Source organism: Apium graveolens, chromosome 2 (genome assembly GCF_009905375.1).
Source record: "Apium graveolens cultivar Ventura chromosome 2, ASM990537v1, whole genome shotgun sequence".
NCBI classification, from domain to species: domain Eukaryota; kingdom Viridiplantae; phylum Streptophyta; class Magnoliopsida; order Apiales; family Apiaceae; genus Apium; species Apium graveolens.
This window is the reverse complement of record NC_133648.1, coordinates 239,506,004-239,525,998: the sequence shown is the minus strand read 5'-3', so window position 1 is coordinate 239,525,998 and position 19,995 is coordinate 239,506,004.

Below are 19,995 nucleotides of genomic sequence, written 5' to 3'. Positions count from 1 at the left end.
TGTCAACGGATGAGAGATATCCGTTGAAGAAGGAAAAGATGTAGATATAGAAAGTGACATAATTGTTGAATCTGTGTGGATTGATTTTAAGTATGGTGACACAGATTCTGCAACTACATCTGAAAGAATTGGCTGATGATCCAACAAATCATCTAAAAGATGATGATCACCAGGTTTTGAGTGAGGCTCCTCCCTGAGTTTTAATGAGGGAGAATCAGGAATTGATGTGAATATCATATCCACATCCAGAGAGGGTGTTGGAGAGTTTGATGAATGGTGTGTTTCTATATTGAGAGAATGGGGCTGTGATTCCACATTTGCTGGAATCACATCAAGCTGAATTTGAGAAGGCACAGATATTGGTGGATGTATCTGTGCTGTGTGTGTCCCTTGTGTGGAAACTAGGGTCTTGGCCTTCTTCTTCCTTGAAAAGGCTTTAAATGGTGAATGTGTGGCTTCAGTGTCCCTCCCTCTTTTGTTCTGTGTCCCTGGTTGGGGACTATTTTCAATAGTTACAACCTTTTGGGAGGATGCAACTAGGGATGTGCTGGACTCCTTTTGAACCACCACAGTCTTTTGAGAGACTGTGGCTTGGCTGGTTTGGGTACCACTCACCTCTCCCACCTTATCCTGGGGGGCTTTTTGATGTTCACCCCTCCCCTCACCACTCACACCCTGTTCACTCCCTTCAGGGTTTATGGTAGTTGTTACAACTGTTGTCTTTTGAGAAACAACAGAGGTAGGTTTCTTTGACTTGACTTTGGAAACTTTAGATTTGGTGGCTTTGGTAGGAGCCTGTTTGGACAAAGACACAGGTTTCATAGCCATACTAGAAGGCAAAGAAACATTGGGGTTGGAAATAGTAGGAGTTATAGAAACATTTACCTCACTTACCTGTGGTGCATTCATGATTGGCAAGTATACCAATGGCACCTGGCTGTTGAGGTTCATTCTCAAAAGGTCTGCAAGGACCCTTTTCTCTTGTGCCCAGCATTTGAGTTTATTATTCTCATTGGATATAACCAAACCTTCAGCAACATGGTTAGCCAATAACATAAAGAATCTAGCAAAGTAGATGTTATGTGGTCTATTAGCTTTGTTGCCTAATCTGGAACCTAATTCTAGCATAACACAGTTGCTAAAATTAAAGTACCTATCAGAAACTAGCATATAGAGCATATTAACAAGAGATGAAGTGATAGCATCAAAATTGCTAATCTTCCCAGAGAAAACCTTAATAAAGGCATCTCCAAGAAAGCTCCATTCTTTCCTAAGGCCTTTCTTTTGAATACTACCTAAACTAGCAGAATCAAAAGCATAGCCTATGGAATCTAGCATTGCCGAGACATCTTTATCAGTATGTGGTGTCATGGCATTATTCTCAGGCAACTTAAAGCAAGATTGTATATCATCACAATTAATGCAATAGTCCTTACCTTTGAGAGAGAAGGCAATAGTCATATCTGTGGAGTTGAACTCTGCAGTTGTCCAAATTTCCTCAATCACTTCACAGTAGATGGTTGGGGCTTTCAGCATTGCATAGCTCAGTTTGCAGTTCTTGATGAAGTCCATCATCTTGTGATAATCAGAATGGGCTTCATTCTTTTCAACCAAGACTATGAAATTATTCTTTTCATAAACAAATCCTGTTTGAGACATAATTTTGACTACTGGTGCCATTGTTGTGAGTAGAGGTTGCAGAGAAAAACTTGAGAATTGAGAGAGAAAAAGAATGATAATTGCAAGAAAGCGTAAAGTGAAAATAAGAATTCAATTGGGCTTTTATACTTTCTTGAATTAAAACATAAATAAAATAATTAAATGATACTTTTAAGTAAGTGACAGCCGTTCAGGAATAAATAAAACTGTAGAAATTCTGAAAACTACCGTAAAAACAAATACATACAACACTGTATATCTGTATCAACGGTTGAGTAAAAGAATCAACGATTGTGACTCACTGACGTGACACATCAACGGATAAGGTAAATAGTTATCCGTTGATGAGCAACACCATTTTATCCGTTGAAGGATAAAATTACCAGAAATGTATTTGTCTTTCAACGGATAATGAATATCCGTTGATAGAACAATTTTGGCTTTCAACGGATAGGGAATATCCGTTGATAGGATAAATCTTGATTAAAGCCAACTTTGTTCTTGCAGCAAATTCATTTCAGGCTACAAGATAGATTATATAGATGACATAGATTATGAATAGTTGAGCATACCTAACTCACTTACTAATCTTGTGAATGTTGATTCATCAAGTGGCTTGGTAAATATGTCTGCAATCTGTTTTTCACTTGGAACAAAATGAAGTTCCACTGTACCTTTCATCACATGTTCCCTAATGAAGTGGTACTTGATATCAATGTGCTTGGTTCTTGAGTGTTGCACTGGATTTTCAGTAATGGCAATGGCACTCGTGTTGTCACAAAATATTGGAATTTTGTCAACAGTCATACCATAGTCAAATAATTGGTTCCTCATCCATAGTATTTGTGCACAACAACTACCAACAGCAATGTACTCAGCTTCAGCTGTTGATGTGGAAACAGAATTTTGCTTCTTGCTGAACCATGATACAAGCTTGTTCCCTAGAAATTGACAGGTGCCTGTTGTGCTTTTCCTGTCTATTTTGCAACCTGCATAATCTGCATCTGAGTAGCCAGTTAGATCAAAACCAGACTCTCTAGGGTACCAAATTCCTAGATTTGGAGTCCCCTTGAGATATCTGAAAATTCTTTTAATAGCCACTAAGTGAGATTCTTTAGGGTCAGCTTGAAATCTAGCACAGAGACAAGTAGAAAACATAATATCAGGTCTACTAGCAGTTAAATATAAAAGTGAGCCAACCATGCCTCTATAACTTGTAATATCCACAGACTTTTCAGCCTGGTTTAATTCAAGCTTAGTGGCAGTGGCCATGGGAGTTTTTGCAGGTGAACAATCCATTAAGTCAAACTTCTTTAAAAGATCATAAATATATTTAGTTTGACTAATGAAAATTCCACCACTAACTTGTTTAACTTGTAAACCAAGAAAGTAAGTTAGCTCTCCCATCATGCTCATTTCATATTTACTTTGCATTAATTTAGCAAACTTTTTACAAAGTTTATCATCTGTAGATCCAAATATAATAGCATCTACATAAATTTGTACAAGTATCTTAGAGCCATTAACATTTCTAAAGAAGAGAGTTTTGTCAACAATACCTCTTGTGAAGTGATTATCTAGAAGGAACTTTGATAAAGTCTCATACCAGGCTCTAGGTGCTTGCTTTAGTCCATAGAGTGCTTTCAACAAATAATACACATGGTCTGGAAAATTTGGATCTTCAAAACCTGGAGGTTGGCTTACATAAACTTCTTCCTCCAATTCCCCATTTAGAAATGCACACTTGACAACCATCTGATAGACTTTGAAATTGGCATTAGCTGCATAGGCTAGAAAGATTCTGATGGCTTCAAGTCTGGCAACTGGAGCAAATGTTTCATCAAAATCTATTCCCTCTTGTTGAGAGTAGCCTTTAGCAACCAATCTGGCTTTATTCCTTATGACAATGCCATTTTCATCCATCTTGTTTCTGAATACCCATTTTGTGTCAATAGAACTCTTGTTCTTTGGCTTGGGTACCAGCTTCCATACTTTGTTCCTCTTAAATTGGTTTAGCTCCTCTTGCATTGCTAAAATCCAATCTGGATCCAAAAGAGCTTCTTCCACTCGCTTAGGTTCCTCCTGTGATAGAAAGCTACTATACAGACATTCATTTTGAGTAGCCCTTCTAGTTTGTACTTTTGATGTAGCATCACCAATGATCAGTTCAAAAGGGTGATTCTTGGTCCATTTCCTTTGAGGTGGTAGATTAGCCCTTGATGAGGTTGCCTCAGTATTGTCATGATGTGAGATAGAATGTTGATTTGTTGAAACTCCCCCTGAGTTGCTGATCCTTTGAAAGGAATTGGGAGTTCTATCAACTGATGAGGTGAATTGATTATCCGTTGACAGATTGTGATCAACGGATGCTTCGTTATGAACTTCAACGGATGATGCACTTTGTCTTTCAACGGATGCTGCATTGCTTCTTTCAACGGAAGCTGAATTATGACTTTCAACGGATGCAACATTCTGTGCATTATCCAAAGGCAGACTCTGGTTTCTTCTTGAGATGCCTTCTTCATCATTCTCATCTTCACTATCATCACAATATATCTCAATATTGTCAAATTTGAGTCCTTCATGATGTCCCTCATCTGTTAGTCCATCAATCTTTTTATCATCAAACACAACATGTACAGATTCCATGACAATGTTGGTTCTTAGATTGTAGACCCTATATGATTTTCCAGCAGAATAACCAACAAATATTCCTTCATCAGCCTTTGCATCAAACTTTCCTTTGTGATCAGATTGATTCCTTAAGATGTAGCATTTGCAACCAAAGACATGTAGAAAGTTTAAAGTTGGTTTTCTTCTCTTGAATAATTGATAGGGAGTCATGCATTTTGCTTGATTGATTAGAGAAATATTCTGAGTGTAACATGCACAGTTAACAGCCTCAGCCCAAAAATAAGTTGGGAGTTTTGACTCCTCAAGCATTGTCCTTGCAGCTTCAATTAGTGATCTGTTCTTCCTTTCCACCACACCATTTTGTTGTGGAGTTCTTGGAGCTGAGAACTCATGCATGATCCCATTTTCTTCACAGAACATCTTCATGGTTGAATTCTTGAATTCAGTTCCATTGTCACTCCTAATATTCCTTACTTTGAAATCAGGATGATTGTTGACTTGCTTGATATGATTGATGATGATTTCACTAGCTTCATCCTTTGATCCAAGAAAATAAACCCATGAAAACTTTGAGAAATCATCTACAATCACTAGGCAGTATCTTTTCCTTGAAATTGACAATACATTGACTGGTCCAAAAAGATCCATGTGTAGAAGTTGTAGAGGTTCATCAATTGCAGATTCAAGCTTCTTACTGAATGATACTTTCTTTTGCTTTCCTTTCTGACAAGCATCACACAGTCCATCCCTTGTGAATTCCACTAGAGGCATTCCTTTAACTAAGTCCTTTTTGACTAGATCATTCATTGTCTTGAAATTCAAATGGGACAGCTTCTTGTGTCATAGCCAACTTTCAACTGGGCTTGCTTTGCTGAGAAGACAAGTAATGGATTCTGCATCTGTAGAGTTGAAATCAGCTAAGTACACATTCCCTTTTCTAACTCCAGTTAGAACCACTTTATTGTCCTTTTTACTTATGGCAATACAGGTTTCAGAATTGAAGGAAACAGTATTCCCTCTGTCACATAGTTGACTGATGCTCAATAAATTGTGTTTGAGACCATCAACCAATGCAACTTCATCAATAATGACATTTTCTCTTGAAATCAAGCCATATCCCATAGTGAATCCTTTGCTGTCATCTCCAAAGGTTATGCTAGGGCCAGCTTTCTCCTTAAACTCTGTGAGCAGGGTGAAATCTCCTGTCATGTGTCTTGAACAACCACTGTCCAAGTACCATAAATTCCTTCCTTGTCCCTGCACACAACAAAATCAATCAAGTTGATTTTGGTACCCAAGTTTCCTTGGGTCCACCCTTGTTAGTCTTTTTCCTAGACTTCATTCCTCCTGCATCTTTTGACTTAGGTAACTTTGGGTCAACCTTGGTCTCAGATGTGGTTGGTTGAAGTGTAGGGTTAGTCACAGAATCATTTAACACATTTGATTGAATTTGATAAGGCATATGTTGTGCAAGCATGTTATTCCAAATAGGCATACTGTATGGCATTTGAGGCATACTAAATGCAGTAAAATAAGGATTGTTAATGTATGGCATGTTTGCAAAATGTGCATGGGGATTCTGGTGAGACACAACAGGCATAGCATGCAGAGATGACATAGACATGTTAGGTATGGAGGGATTTGAAGGCATGGGAGTATTTTTAACAGATTTGCAATTATCAGATAGATGATTAACACTTTTACAATGCACACAGCTTTTTCTAGGAGCATACCTATCAGGTGTGTAATTGTTGTGTTTATTAATCCCTACCTTCCCATTTTTTTTAAATTTTCTTTTAGTTTTCTTCTTATCCTCAACCAACTTAAGTCGATCTTTTAGCTGATCTAAAGTCATATGTCCTATATTCACCTTACTAACATCTCTGGATGTGCTAGCTCCTTCTTTGACAAAGTTCTTGAGAGTTGAATCATTCTTTTTATTTAGATTTTTATTTTTAAAAGAACTTGCCTGTTTTAATTGATGAGCCTTCAGCGGATGCTCCTTTTCTTCCTTCAACGGATAACTTTCATCATCCGTTGATTCTACATCCGTTGACAATCCATCAATTAATTCTAACTTCTTTTTGTTTTTCATCCAGACATCCTCACATAATGATTCAATTCCCTGGACCTTTGCAATCTGAACACTGACATCCCTAGATGTTTTCCAGGCCTTGATTACCTCTTGCTCACTTTCTAACTGTTTAGAAAGAATTTCCACTTTCTTAACAGCTTCTGCTAGTTCACTCTCAACAGTCAAGCATTTAAGTTTTATCTTTTCAAGCTCAATTACCTGATCCTCTAACACAACATTCCTATCACTTAAAAACACATTATTCTCCTTGATCCTAGTGTTTTCTTTTGCTAGAGATTTAAGGGAAACACGCAAATGATATAATTCATTGATCATATCATTTATGGCTTCATTGCATTCATGTTTAGAGAGCTGAGAGAGATCAGTAGTAATTACTTGGTTGCTTGATGAACTAGTTTCATTTTCATCAGAATTAGCCATCAGGGCTAGGTTGACATATTCCACATCATCATCTTCGTTTGCCCCATCTGCTGCCCAATCATCTTAAGTGAGAAATGCCCTTTCCTTTTGTTTGAGCAAATCAAAATACTTCTTTTTGTAATCAACTTGCTCAAATTTCTTTTTCTCAGAATTTGGCTTCCTACACTCACTTGCAAAGTGTCCACTAATGCCACAGTTGTAACATTTGAACTTTGATTTGTCCACCATGTTTTTGTTTGGCTTAGTGAACTTTGTGTTTTTCCTGAACTTCATCTTTACAAACCTCCTGGACAGAAAGGCCAAATGTTCTTCAATATCATCAGATTCATCCTGACTGGAATTGTTTTCATCCTCAGCAACTTGCTCTTTACCCTTGCTTGATTCTGATTTGCTTGTGCCAACTTTGAGACTTGGCATTGTCTTCTCCTCATTCCTGGCTTCCATCTTCTCACAGTCAGCTACAAGAGCAACTGTTCCTCCTTTTCTCTTTCCCTTTTACAACAGCTCATCCTGCTCCATTTCAAGTTCATAAGTCTTCAAAATTCCATATAATCTTTCAAGTGTGAAGTTCTTATAATCTTGAGAGTTTCTCAAAGAGACAGTCATGGGCTTCCATTCCTTTGGCAGAGACCTAAGAAATTTTAAGTTTAAATCCTTGACTTGGTACACTCTACCATACAGCTTCAATCCATTCAACAGTTTCTGAAACCTGTTGAAGGTATCATTTAATGATTCACCTTCTTCAAAGTGAAAATATTCATACTGTTGAATAAGAAGCTGCATTTTGTTCTCTCTGACCTGCTCAGTACCTTCACAGATGATTTGTACAGTGTCCCAAACTTCCTTTGCAGTTTGGCAATTGATGACATTGTCAAACATATCTTGATCTAAGCCATTAAACAAAATATTCATGGCTCTCTTATCCTTGCGGATTTCTTCCATGTCTTCAATAGTCCATTCTGCTCTTGGCTTGGGAATAGACTGTCCAACAGCAACTGTTGTAGTAGCAGCTGTGGCTACCTTGTGAGGGATGTGAGGACCATTTTCAATACAGTTGATGTAGCTTTCATCTTGAGAAAGAAGATGTAAATGCATCTTCACTTTCCAGTGATGATAATTATCCTTTTCCAGGACTGGAATCTTTACACCAATATCCTTCCTATTCATGATGGTAACAGGAGAGTTCTTCTGTGCACTCATGATGTTAGCAGAATAGATCTTTAAACTCTTTATATGTTAAGAGCTTGCTCTGATACCAATTGTTATTCCCAGTGGACTAACAATGAGATTTACAGAAGGGGGGGTTGAATGTAAATCTCAAAACTTTTTCAAGTTTTGAGCAGTTTGTAAGGCTAAGTGTTTGAGTGATCAAATGTGTGTGAATTGCTTGGAGCTGATGCAGACAGATATATATTCAAACACAAATGTAATGAACACAAAGAACTTAAAAACTTTTCTGGTGGATTTGTTGTTCCACCAGAGATGTGTTATTTCAGAAAATCTGTGATTCAAAATTAAATCACAGCTGCTTCCTAGTACAAACTAGATGATTTTCTCTCTTGATATTTCTAAACAGCTCAGGGAAAATTCACATCTAATTACTAGCTACTACTTGGTTTATATATCACCAAGTTTACAAGTGAAGACAAAGATAAAGTATAATAAGAAAATAGTTCTCCACTTGTTTCTATTCCATTTTTATTCAGTGTAATATGGAATTATCTGTTGACTTTCCATTTTGAACCAGACTAAAAATGGCTGCTTTTTCTGCTGTTCCTGAAATAGGCTACCACATCTTGTTATTTCTAGAGAACTAACAATGAGATTTACAGAAGGGGGGTTGAATGTAAATCTCAAAACTTTTTCAAGTTTTGAGCAGTTTATAAAGACTGTGTGTTCAAGATGAACAAGTGTGTGAATTGCTTTAAGCTGATACAGACAGATATATATTCAAACACAAATGTAAAGAACACAATAAACCTTTAAAAACTTTTCTGGTGGATTTGTTGTTCCACCAGAGATGGTATTTCAGAAATTCTGTGATCTAAGAATTTGATCACAGCTGCATCGTAGTACAAACTAGATAATTTTTCTCTCAAGATTTTTCTAAACAGCTCTGGAAAAATTCTTATCTAATTACTAGCTACTACTTGGTTTATATATTACCAAGTTTACAAGTGAAGACAAGGATATATAAAATAATAAAGTAAGATCTCCACTTGTTTCTTCTCCAGTTCACTCCAGTACTTTGTTGACTTAATGTCTCTTTATACTAGAGTAGAACGGCTGCTTTTTCTGATGTTCCTGAAATTAGGATGCCACATTTCAGTTATCTCTGTTCACCCACGTGCCTCTGTTTGTAGGTACAACTACCACTTATCAACGGTTAATCAACAGAACATCCGTTGAAGCTTTCATCCGTTGATGCACTCATCCGTTGAAGGATGTTATCCGTTCAAGCTTTAGAGACATCCGTTGAAGCTTAGCTTCTCATCCGTTGAAGGTCTTTAAGTCATCCGTTGATACCACTTCATTTATACAAAATTACAAGGCATGAAATATTTACAATTGGCCTTCCTATCTGCATATCTTCTAGTAGTCAAGATGACACATAGTTTCTCTCAACTTCTAAGAATTACATCTTAAATACAGAAACTGAAATATGCTACAACACTAGACTTATTTCTAAGTAAAGCTACACCATCAACGGATAGCCAAAGTGGTCTTATCCGTTGAGGCTACAGACACTGAATTTCTACTTAAGTGTTTTGTTAAACATATCATCAAACTAATGCACATATATTCCTAACAATCTCCCCCTATTTATGTCTATAAGAATTGTAGGCATAAATTCAGGGTTAACTTGATGATAACAAAACACTTAACAGATATATGAATTGAAACTAAGTAGAAATTTGAAAATGCTGCAAAAATGTATGTACTAGGAGGAAATTGAAGATTTACAGTATTTCCAAGGATACTCCTTTAGCCTGAGCAAATCATCTTTTTCTTCTTTGTTCCCTGGTTTTCTTTCCTAGCCCTTTGTCATTTTCCTCAATTTGGAGTTGGAGTTGTCTGAAGAATTCAGCTTCATCTTCAACACTGATATCCAACTTAGATTGCATTTCCTTGAGAGTTTCATTGCTGGCAATCTTGAGTTGGTCTTCAAGTCTGAAAAATCTTCTGACTCCTTTATCATCTCTAAATTCCATCAACCAATGAGGTGATTTGTGAATTGTAATTCCCCTTTCTTGAATGAGTAAAGTCCTGGGTAAAGCATTGGGCTCCCTCCAAGTTTTCCTTATATTGGCAATCTTGTTGAGAATTTCAGTCTTGGCAGTTCTGGTAAAGCCAGAATCCTTTTGTATAGCTGAAAAGACTCTAATCAAGGTAGAGTAGCCTTCATTCAGAATCCTGTGGAGAGGCCATGTTCTTTCCCCAGCTCCTTTGTATCTGAACACTAATCTCTCTGGTAGCTGTCTGTAAGCAGCTATTCCTCTTACATCCTCCAGCTCATCCAGATAGAGTTCAATGTCTGAAATTTCTTTTATGTCATAGATGTGAACATAATCATCTTTAGAAATGGATGGCTTAGGCTTAGGCTTTTGTTTTTGAGTGAATTTCTTAGAGGTTATGGGAGGTGTAGATTTGGGTTTTCTTTTCTGTTTCTTTGGTAGTGGAAGAGTGGTTAGAAAGGTAGGCAATTTGATGGTGTCCCAATCAATAGGTTCCTCTTTTGGAATGATTGGTTCACCATGGATGTTTATAGTGGGATTAGCAACAAGAGGTTCAGGTATGGAAGGTAGTGGTTTAGATATAGATTTGGTTACTTCAGTATTATCTTCACTCCTTCTATGTGCCTTGGCCTTTCTTCTGTTTCCCTTCTGCCATTCCTCTCTTTCTTCCATACTCTCACCAAATATACTCCCAAAAACCTCATCTAGGTTTGCAATCTTGTCTTCACCCCTGACTTCAATTCCTTTCTCTTCTTCAACTTGACTTGACTTTAGCTGTTGTTCAAGCTTTGCTTGTGCTCTTTTGTCAGCCTTTAGTTGCTTGACTTCTTCCTTCTTGGCTATTGAGAATTTGGGATGTCCTTGCATCACACATATGCTATTTCCCTCTCTAGAGATAATAGCCCTATTTCTCCTTACAGCCTCATCCATGGTCTCTTTGAGATAAGCAATACTCCTACCTAAAAGCTTGTTCTCATCAGCTTTTGGAGGAGGAAAGTCCACTTCTTTTAAAGGATTCTTTGTAGAGTCCTTATTGGATCTTTTATTGGGCTTGAGAATTATAGCTTGTAGTTCTTTGGAAGAAGCTTCTCCATCCTTATGTCTCCCTACTGGCTTGAGCTCCATGTTGATTGGTTCAATCTTTGTGCTATATTTCGCAGATGTTGATTTATCTTGTGTAGATCCAAACAACAGTTGCAACCTTTCATCAATTCTCCTCCTTTGCTCTTTCACTTGAATTTCAGCTGCTGCTAGCTGAATCAAATCAATTCCATCATGCTTTCCTTTGATTTGAATGATTGGAGAAGTAGTGATGGCAGGAACTAGCACTTTAGATATTTTGATTTTTGTAGATGGCTCTCCTTCCCTTTCCCTTTTACTCTCCCCCTTTTTGTTATCATCAAGGAGAGGGGTCAAGCCTTGTGCTTTTGCCAGCTGCATTAGGAGACTGGTTTGAGATTGTTGGTTGTGAAGAATGGTGGCCACAGAATCTTCAATAACTTGAACTCTGTCTTCCAACTTGGCCAGCCTTTTCTCAGTAACTGATTCCTTTTTCAATCTCAAAACCAAGTCCTGCAATGTACCATAGGGCATGACTGAATCCAATTTTTCAGAACTGTAGGATTTCAAGTCAGCAATATCCTTCCTGAGATCATCCATACTCAGATTCTGCTTTACTTGCTGCAACTTCATGAGATGCAGTGAGTCCAGGTGAGCTTGAAGGATAGCCTTGATACTTGCATGTGAAGTGTTCTGAATGGCCTGTTGAATAGTGTTGATTTGTTTGACTAAGGAGACATTGAATTCCCCTGATCTATACTCCTTTGTCAAAGCCCATTCAGGTAGATTTGGAATTGAACTAGGGCCTTCATCTCCCCCTAAGTTCATGCTTCCATCAAAAGAAACAGAGTCATCATCATCAGAATTTACTCCAAATTCCTCAGATGGCTCACCAGCTGTAGAAGGCATCTTGTTAATAGCAGCTTTATCCCTTTGAAGAGATTCTGTTGTGTGTACTAGATGTAGTGTCTTTTCTGCCTCCTCATTGCCCTGAGCAGCCAACATTTGATAGGCTGACACAGGATGAGTAAAAGTGTCAGCATCCAAGGAAATGTTATCAATTACAGCTTTGTAATGTTGCTGAAATTGTCTTTCCTTTTCAGCATCATCCACAATCATTGACTCACTAGCAATGGCTGGTTCCACCCTTATATCTACTATACCTGCCTTTCTCTCTTTTTCTCTATTTTCTTGCATCAGGGGCTCCCCCTGGCTCACACAACTCACTCCCTCACCTTCACCTGCTAAGGTGGTACTCCTCTCACTTACTTTTGCAATGCTGGAAGAAATAGCATGTATTTTTGAGCTCTCAATCTCTCCTTTTGCCTGGGAGCAACCCAGCCTCTCACTCAAATTTTCACTCCCTTCCCTCAATCCTAAGAGTGATTGCACAGTATTCATGTCTTCTACACTTGGAATTGATTCAGTTATGTGTGGAGAGACTATCAACGGATGTGGAATATCCGTTGAAGATGAAACTGATGTTATCAACGGATAACTGCTGTTAAGCTTATCCGTTGAAGAGCAACCACTTGTCAACGGATGAGTGATATCCGTTGAAGAAGGAAAAGAAGTTGAAATTGAAAGTGATATAACTGTTGAATCTGTGTAGATTGATTTGAGATGTGGTGACACAGATCCTTCAATTATATCTGAAAGAATTTGTGGGTGATCCAACAAATCATCTAAGAGATGATGATCACCTGTATTTGAGTGGGGCTCCTCCCTGAGTTGTAAAGAGGGAGAATCAGGAATTGATGGGAATAACATATCCACATCCAGAGATGGTGATGAAGTGTTTGGTGATTGATGTGTGATTATTGTGAGAGAATGGGGCTGTGACTCCACATTTATTGGAGCCACATCAAACTGAGTTTGAGAAGGCATAGATACAGATGGATGTATCTGTGCAGTGTGTGCACCCTGTGTAGAAGATTGGGTTCTAGCCTTCTTTCTTCTAATAAAAGCTTTTGTTGGTGAGTGTTTGGCTTCAGTGTCCCTCCCTCGTTTGTTCTGTGTTCCTGGTTGGGAACTATTTTCAATAGTAACATCCTTTTGGGAGGATGCAACTAGGGATGTGCTAGATACCTTTTCAACCACCACAGCTTTTTGAGAAACTGTGGCTTGGCTAGCTTGGGAAGCACTTAACTCTCCTTCCTTATCCTGGGGGTTTCTTTGATGTTCACCCCTCCCCTCACCACTCACACCCTGTTCACTCCCCTCAGGGTTAATGGTTGGTGTTACAACTGTTGTCTTTTGAGAAACAACAGAGGTGGTTTTCTTTGTCTTTGATTTTGAAAGTTTAGTTTTGGTGACCTTGGTAGAAATCTGTTGGGGCATTGTCACAGATTTCATGGCCACACTAGAAGATAAAGAAATAGAGGGGTTGGAAGAAGTAGGAGTTGTAGAAGCAATTACCTCACCTACCTGAGGTGCATTCATGATTGGTAAATATACCAATGGCACACTGCTGTTGAGATCCATTCTCAATAAATCTGCAAGAACTCTTTTCTCTTGTGCCCAGCACTTGAGTTTATTATTCTCATTGATTATGACCAAACCTTCAGCAACATGGTTAGCCAATAACATAAAGAATCTAGCATAATAGATGTTATTAGGTCTATTAGCTTTGTTACCTAATCTAGTACCCAATTCTAGCATCACATAGTTGCTAAAGTTAAAATACCTATCAGAAACAAGCATATAGAGCATATTAACAAGAGATGAAGTTATGGCATCAAAATTACTAATTTTCCCAGAGAAAACCTTTATAAAGGCATCCCCAAGAAAACTTCATTCTTTCCTAAGGCCTTTTCTTCTAATACTCCCTAAACTAGCAGAGTTAAGAGAATAACCTCTGGAATCTAACATGCTGGATACATCATTATCAGTGTGTGGTGTCATGGCATTGTTCTCAGGTAATTTAAAACATGCTTGTAAATCATCACAGTTAATACAGTGATTTTTACCTTTTAGAGTGAAGGAGATAGTCATATCTTTGGAGTTGAACTCAGCAGTTGTCCAAATCTCCTCAACTACTTCACAGTAAATCATTGGGGCTTCCAGCATTGCATAGCTAAGTTTACAGTTTTTGATGAAGTCCATCATTTTGTGATAGTCTGAATGGGCTTCATTCTTTTCTACCAAAGCTATGAAATTGTTCTTCTCATAGATGAACCCAGATTGAGACATAATTTTCACGACTGGTGCCATTGTTGTGAGTAGAAATTGCAGAGAATAACTTGAAGGTTTTGCAGAGAGAAAATGGTAAATGCTTGAAATTTTAAGAAAGCGTAAAGTAAAAATGAAAAATCAGAAGGGCTTATATGCTTTCAAAAAAAAAAAAATTAGTAAAAGATTAATCAATAAGTATATGTTAGTGAATTTCAGCCGTTTAAGAATAAACTGTAAGTATTCTAACAACTACCTTTAAAACCAATACATACAAATGTATGTATGAGTATCAACGGTTAAGAAATTAGAATCAACGGCTGTGAAACACCTGAATCGACTGATGTGACATTTCAACGGATAAGGCAAATTGTCATCCGTTGAAAGGTACTTCAGTTTTATCCGTTGACGGATAAAAATTCCAGAAATGTATTTGTCTTTCAACGGATAATGAATATCCGTTGATAGAGCAATTTTGACTTTCAACGGATAGGAAACATCCGTTGATGGTATAAACTTTGTTAAAAGTCAAATTTGTTCTAGCAACTAATATATTTCAGGCTTCAATTCAAATTGCAATAAGGACATGAATTTTAAGAGTAATTAAGCATACCTAGCTCACTTACTAATCTTGTGAATGTTGATTCATCAAGTGGCTTGGTAAATATGTCTGCAATTTGTTGTTCACTTGGAACAAAATGTAGTTCCACTGTACCATTCATGACATGCTCCCTAATGAAGTGGTACTTTATATCAATGTGCTTGGTTCTTGAGTGTTGTACAGGATTCTCTGTTATGGCTATGGCACTTGTGTTGTCACAAAAGATAGGAATTCTATCAACATGAAGTCCATAGTCAAGGAGTTGATTTCTCATCCATAACACTTGAGAGCAGCAACTTCCAGCAGCAATGTATTCAGCCTCAGCTGTAGAAGTAGAGACTGAATTTTGCTTTTTGCTAAACCATGATACAAGCTTGTTTCCCAGGAATTGGCAGGAGCCTGTTGTACTTTTCCTGTCTATTTTGCAACCTGCATAGTCTGCATCTGAATAACCAATTAGATCAAAGCCAGATTCTCTAGGATACCAAATACCTAAATTTGTTGTACCCTTGAGATATCTGAAAATCCTTTTGATAGCTATTAATTGAGACTCCCTAGGATCAGCTTGAAATCTAGCACACAGACATGTAGCAAACATTATATCTGGTCTGCTAGCAGTTAAATATAAAAGTGAACCAACCATGCCTCTATAACTTGTAATGTCCACAGACCTTTCAGTCTTATTTAATTCAAGTTTGGTGGCAGTGGCCATGGGAGTTTTTGCAGATGAACATTCCATTAAGTCAAACTTCTTTAAAAGATCATGAATATATTTAGTTTGACTAATGAAAATTCCATTACTAACTTGTTTAATTTGTAAACCAAGAAAATAGGTTAGTTCTCCCATAAGGCTCATTTCATAATTACTTTGCATTAGCTTAGCAAACTTTTTACAAAGTTTATCATCTTTAGAACCAAATATTATGTCGTCTACATAAATTTGAACAAGTATACTAGAGCCATTAACATTCCTAAAGAAGAGAGTTTTATCAACAGTACCTCTAGTGAAGTGATTCTCCAAAAGAAATTTTGATAAGGTTTCATACCAGGCTCTAGGTGCTTGCTTCAGTCCATAGAGTGCTTTCAACAGATAATATACATAGTCTGGAAAATTTGGATCTTCAAATCCTGGAGGTTGACTTACATAGACTTCTTCCTCTAATTTCCCATTTAGAAATGCACTCTTGACATCCATTTGATAGACTTTGAAATTGGCATGAGCTGCATAGGCTAGAAAAATTCTGATGGCTTCAAGTCTTGCAACAGGAGCATATGTCTCATCAAAATCTATTCCCTCTTGCTGAGAATAGCCTTTAGCAACCAATCTGGCTTTATTCCTTATGATAATGCCATTTTCATCCATCTTGTTTCTGAATACCCATTTTGTGTCAATAGGACTCTTGTTCTTTGGTTTGGGTACCAGCTTCCAAACTTGGTTTCTCTCAAATTGGTTTAGCTCTTCCTGCATAGCTAATATCCAATCTGGATCCAATAAGGCTTCTTCCACTTTCTTAGGTTCCTCCTGAGATAGAAAACTACTATACAGACATTCATCTTGAGTAGCTCTTCTTGTTTGCACTTTAGATGATGCATCACCAATGATCAGTTCAAAGGGATGATTCTTGGTCCATTTCCTTTGAAGTGGAAGATGTGCTCTAGATGAGGTGGCCTCAGTATTGTCATGATGTGAGACAGAGTGTTGACTAGTTGAAACTCCCCCTGAGTTGTTGGTCCTTTGCAGGGAACTTGGAGTTCTATCAACTGATGATGTAAATCGATTATCCGTTGATAAACTATGATCAACGGATGCTTCATTTAGTACTTCAACGGATGATACACCATGTCTTTCAACGGATACTGCATTGCCTCTATCAACGGATGCAGAATTCTGACTTTCAACGGATGCAGTATTTTGTGCATTATCCAAGGGCATGTTTTGAATCCCTTTTGAAGTGTTATCTCCATCAGTCTCCTCTTCACTATCATCACAATATATCTCAATGTTGTCAAATTTGAGTCTCTCATATTGTCCCTCATCTGTTAGTCCATCAATCTTTTTATCATCAAACACAACATGCACAGATTCCATAACAATGTTGGTTCTTAGATTGTAGACCCTATAAGATTTTCCAGCTGAATAACCAACAAATATCCCTTCATCAGCCTTTGCATCAAACTTCCCTTTATGGTCAGATTGATTCCTTAGTATAAAGCATTTACATCCAAAGACATGAAGAAAGTTTAGAGTTGGTTTTCTTCTCTTGAACAACTGATAAGGAGTCATGCCTTTAGCTTGATTGATCAAAGAGATATTTTGAGTGAAACATGCACAATTAACAGCTTCAGCCCAGAAATATGTTGGCAACTTTGATTCTTCAAGCATTGTTCTGGCAGCCTCAATTAAAGATCTGTTCTTTCTTTCAACTACCCCATTTTGCTGAGGTGTTCTTGGAGCTGAGAACTCATGCATGATTCCATTTTCTTCACAGAACACCCTCATTGATAAATTCTTGAACTCAGTTCCATTGTCACTCCTGATATTCCTAACCTTCAGGTCAGGATGATTATTGACTTGCCTGATGTGATTGATAATGATTTCACTTGCTTCATTCTTTGATCCAAGAAAATAGACCCATGAAAACTTTGAGAAATCATCTACAATCACTAAGCAATATCTTTTTCTTGCAATTGACAATACATTGACTGGTCCAAACAAATCCATATGTAGCAGCTGTAATGGTTCATCAATTGTTGTTTCAAGCTTCTTTTTGAATGATGCTTTCCTTTGTTTGCCTTTCTGACAAGCATCACACAAACCATCCCTTGAGAATTCAACAAGAGGAATTCCTCTTACTAGGTCCTTTTTGACTAGATCATTCATTGTCTTGAAATTCAAATGGGATAGCTTCTTGTGCCATAGCCAACTCTCAACTGAACTTGCTTTGCTGAAGAGACAAGTAATAGATTCTGCATTTGCAGAGTTGAAGTCAGCTAAGTACACATTTCCTTTTCTAACTCCAGTTAGAACCACTTTGTTGTCTTTCTTACTAGTGACAACACAGGCTTCAGAATTGAAGGAAACTGTATTCCCTTTATCACATAGTTGACTGATGCTCAGTAAGTTATGTTTGAGACCATCAACTAATGCAACTTCATCAATGATGACATTCCTTGTTAAAATCAAGCCATATCCCATAGTAAACCCTTTGCTGTCATCTCCAAAGGTTATGCTAGGGCCAGCTCTTTCCTTAAACTCTGTGAGCAGGGAGAAATCTCCTGTCATGTGTCTCGAACAGCCACTGTCCAAGTACCATAGATTTCTTCTATTTCCCTGCACACCATAAAATCAATCAATTTGATTTTGGTACCCAAGTTTCCTTGGGTCCATTCTTGTTAGCCTTTCTCCTAGACTTCATTCCTCCTGCATCTCTAGACTTAGGTAACTTTGAGTCAACCTTGGTCTTGGATGTAGTTGGTTGAGGTGTAGGGTTAGTCACAGAATTATTTAGCACATTTGGAATATGATAAGGCATGGATTGTGCATACATGTTATTCCACATAGGCATATTGTATGGCATTTGAGGCATACTAAATGCAGCAAGATAAGGATTGTTAAAATATGGCATGTTTGCAAAATGTGCATAAGGATTCTGTTGAGACATAGTAGGCATAGCATGTAGAGATGATGCAGACATGTTAGGCATGGAAGAGGGTACAATTATGGGGGTTTTCTTAATAGATTTGCAATTAGCAGATAGATGATTAACACTACTACAATGCACACAGCTTTTTCTAGGAGCATACCTATCAGGTGTGTAATTGTTATGTTTGTTAACACCTACCTTCCCATTTCTGTTAGATTTTCTTTTAGTTTCCTTTTTATCCTCAACCATCTTGAGCCTATTATTTAACTATTCTAAGGTCATGTGCCCTATATTCACCTTACTGACATCTTTGGATGTGCTTGCTTCTTCTTTAACAAAGTTCTTGGAAGTTGAACTAAACTTTTTGTTGAGTTTCTTTAGATTTTCACTATTAGAAACATCTGCCTGTTTTAATTGAGGAACCTTCAACGGATGCTCATTTTCTTCCTTCAACGGATAACCTTCATCATCCGTTGATTCCACATCCGTTGACAGCCCATCAATTAATTCCAGTTTCTTTTTGTTTTTATCCCAGGCAGTTTCACAGAATGATTCAATTCCTTGGACCTTGGCAATTTGAGCACTAACATCCCTAGATGTTTTCCAGGCTTTAATCACCTCTTGTTCTCTCTTTAATTGATTAGAAAGTATTTCTACTTTCTTAATAGATTCAGCTAGTTCATTCTCAACAGATATACAATGCAGCTTGGTTTTCTCTAGGTCAATCAACTTATCTTCTAACATAGCATTTCTATTACTTAAAAACAGATTGTTCTCTTTAATCCTACTATTTTCTTTAGCAAGAGATTTAAGAGACACACGCAAATGATACAATTCAGTAGACATGTCATTAAAAGCATCATTGCACTCTTCTTTAGTAAGTTGTGTTACATCAGTAGTGATTACCTGAGTTGTTACCTGATTGCTTGATGAACTAACTTCATTTTCCTCAGAATCAGCCATGAGAGCTAAGTTGACATACTCCACATCTTCATTCTCTTCCTCTTCATCAGCTGCCCAATCTTTTTCTTGAGTAATGAAAGCCCTTTCCTTTTGCTTGAGCAGATCAAAATATTTCTTCTTGTAATCTACTTGGTCAAATTTCTTCTTTTCAGAAGTTGGCTTTCTGCACTCACTTGCAAAGTGTCCACTTATACCACAATTGAAACACTTGAACTTTGATTTGTCCACCATGTTCTTATGAGGTTTAGTGGCTCTAGTGTTTTTCTTAAACTTCATCTTTGCAAATCTCCTGGACAGAAATGCAAGATGCTCATCAACACTATCAGAGTCATCTTGACTGGAGTTGTCTTCATTCTCAGCAACTTGCTCTTTTCCTTTGCTTGATTCCTGATATCTTGTACCATCTTTGGAGTTTGATGTAGATCTCACAGTTTCTTGTCTGCATTCCCTCTCATTTTCAGCTACCAATGCAACTGAACTTCCTTTCTTTCTCCCCTTCTCCAATACCTCATC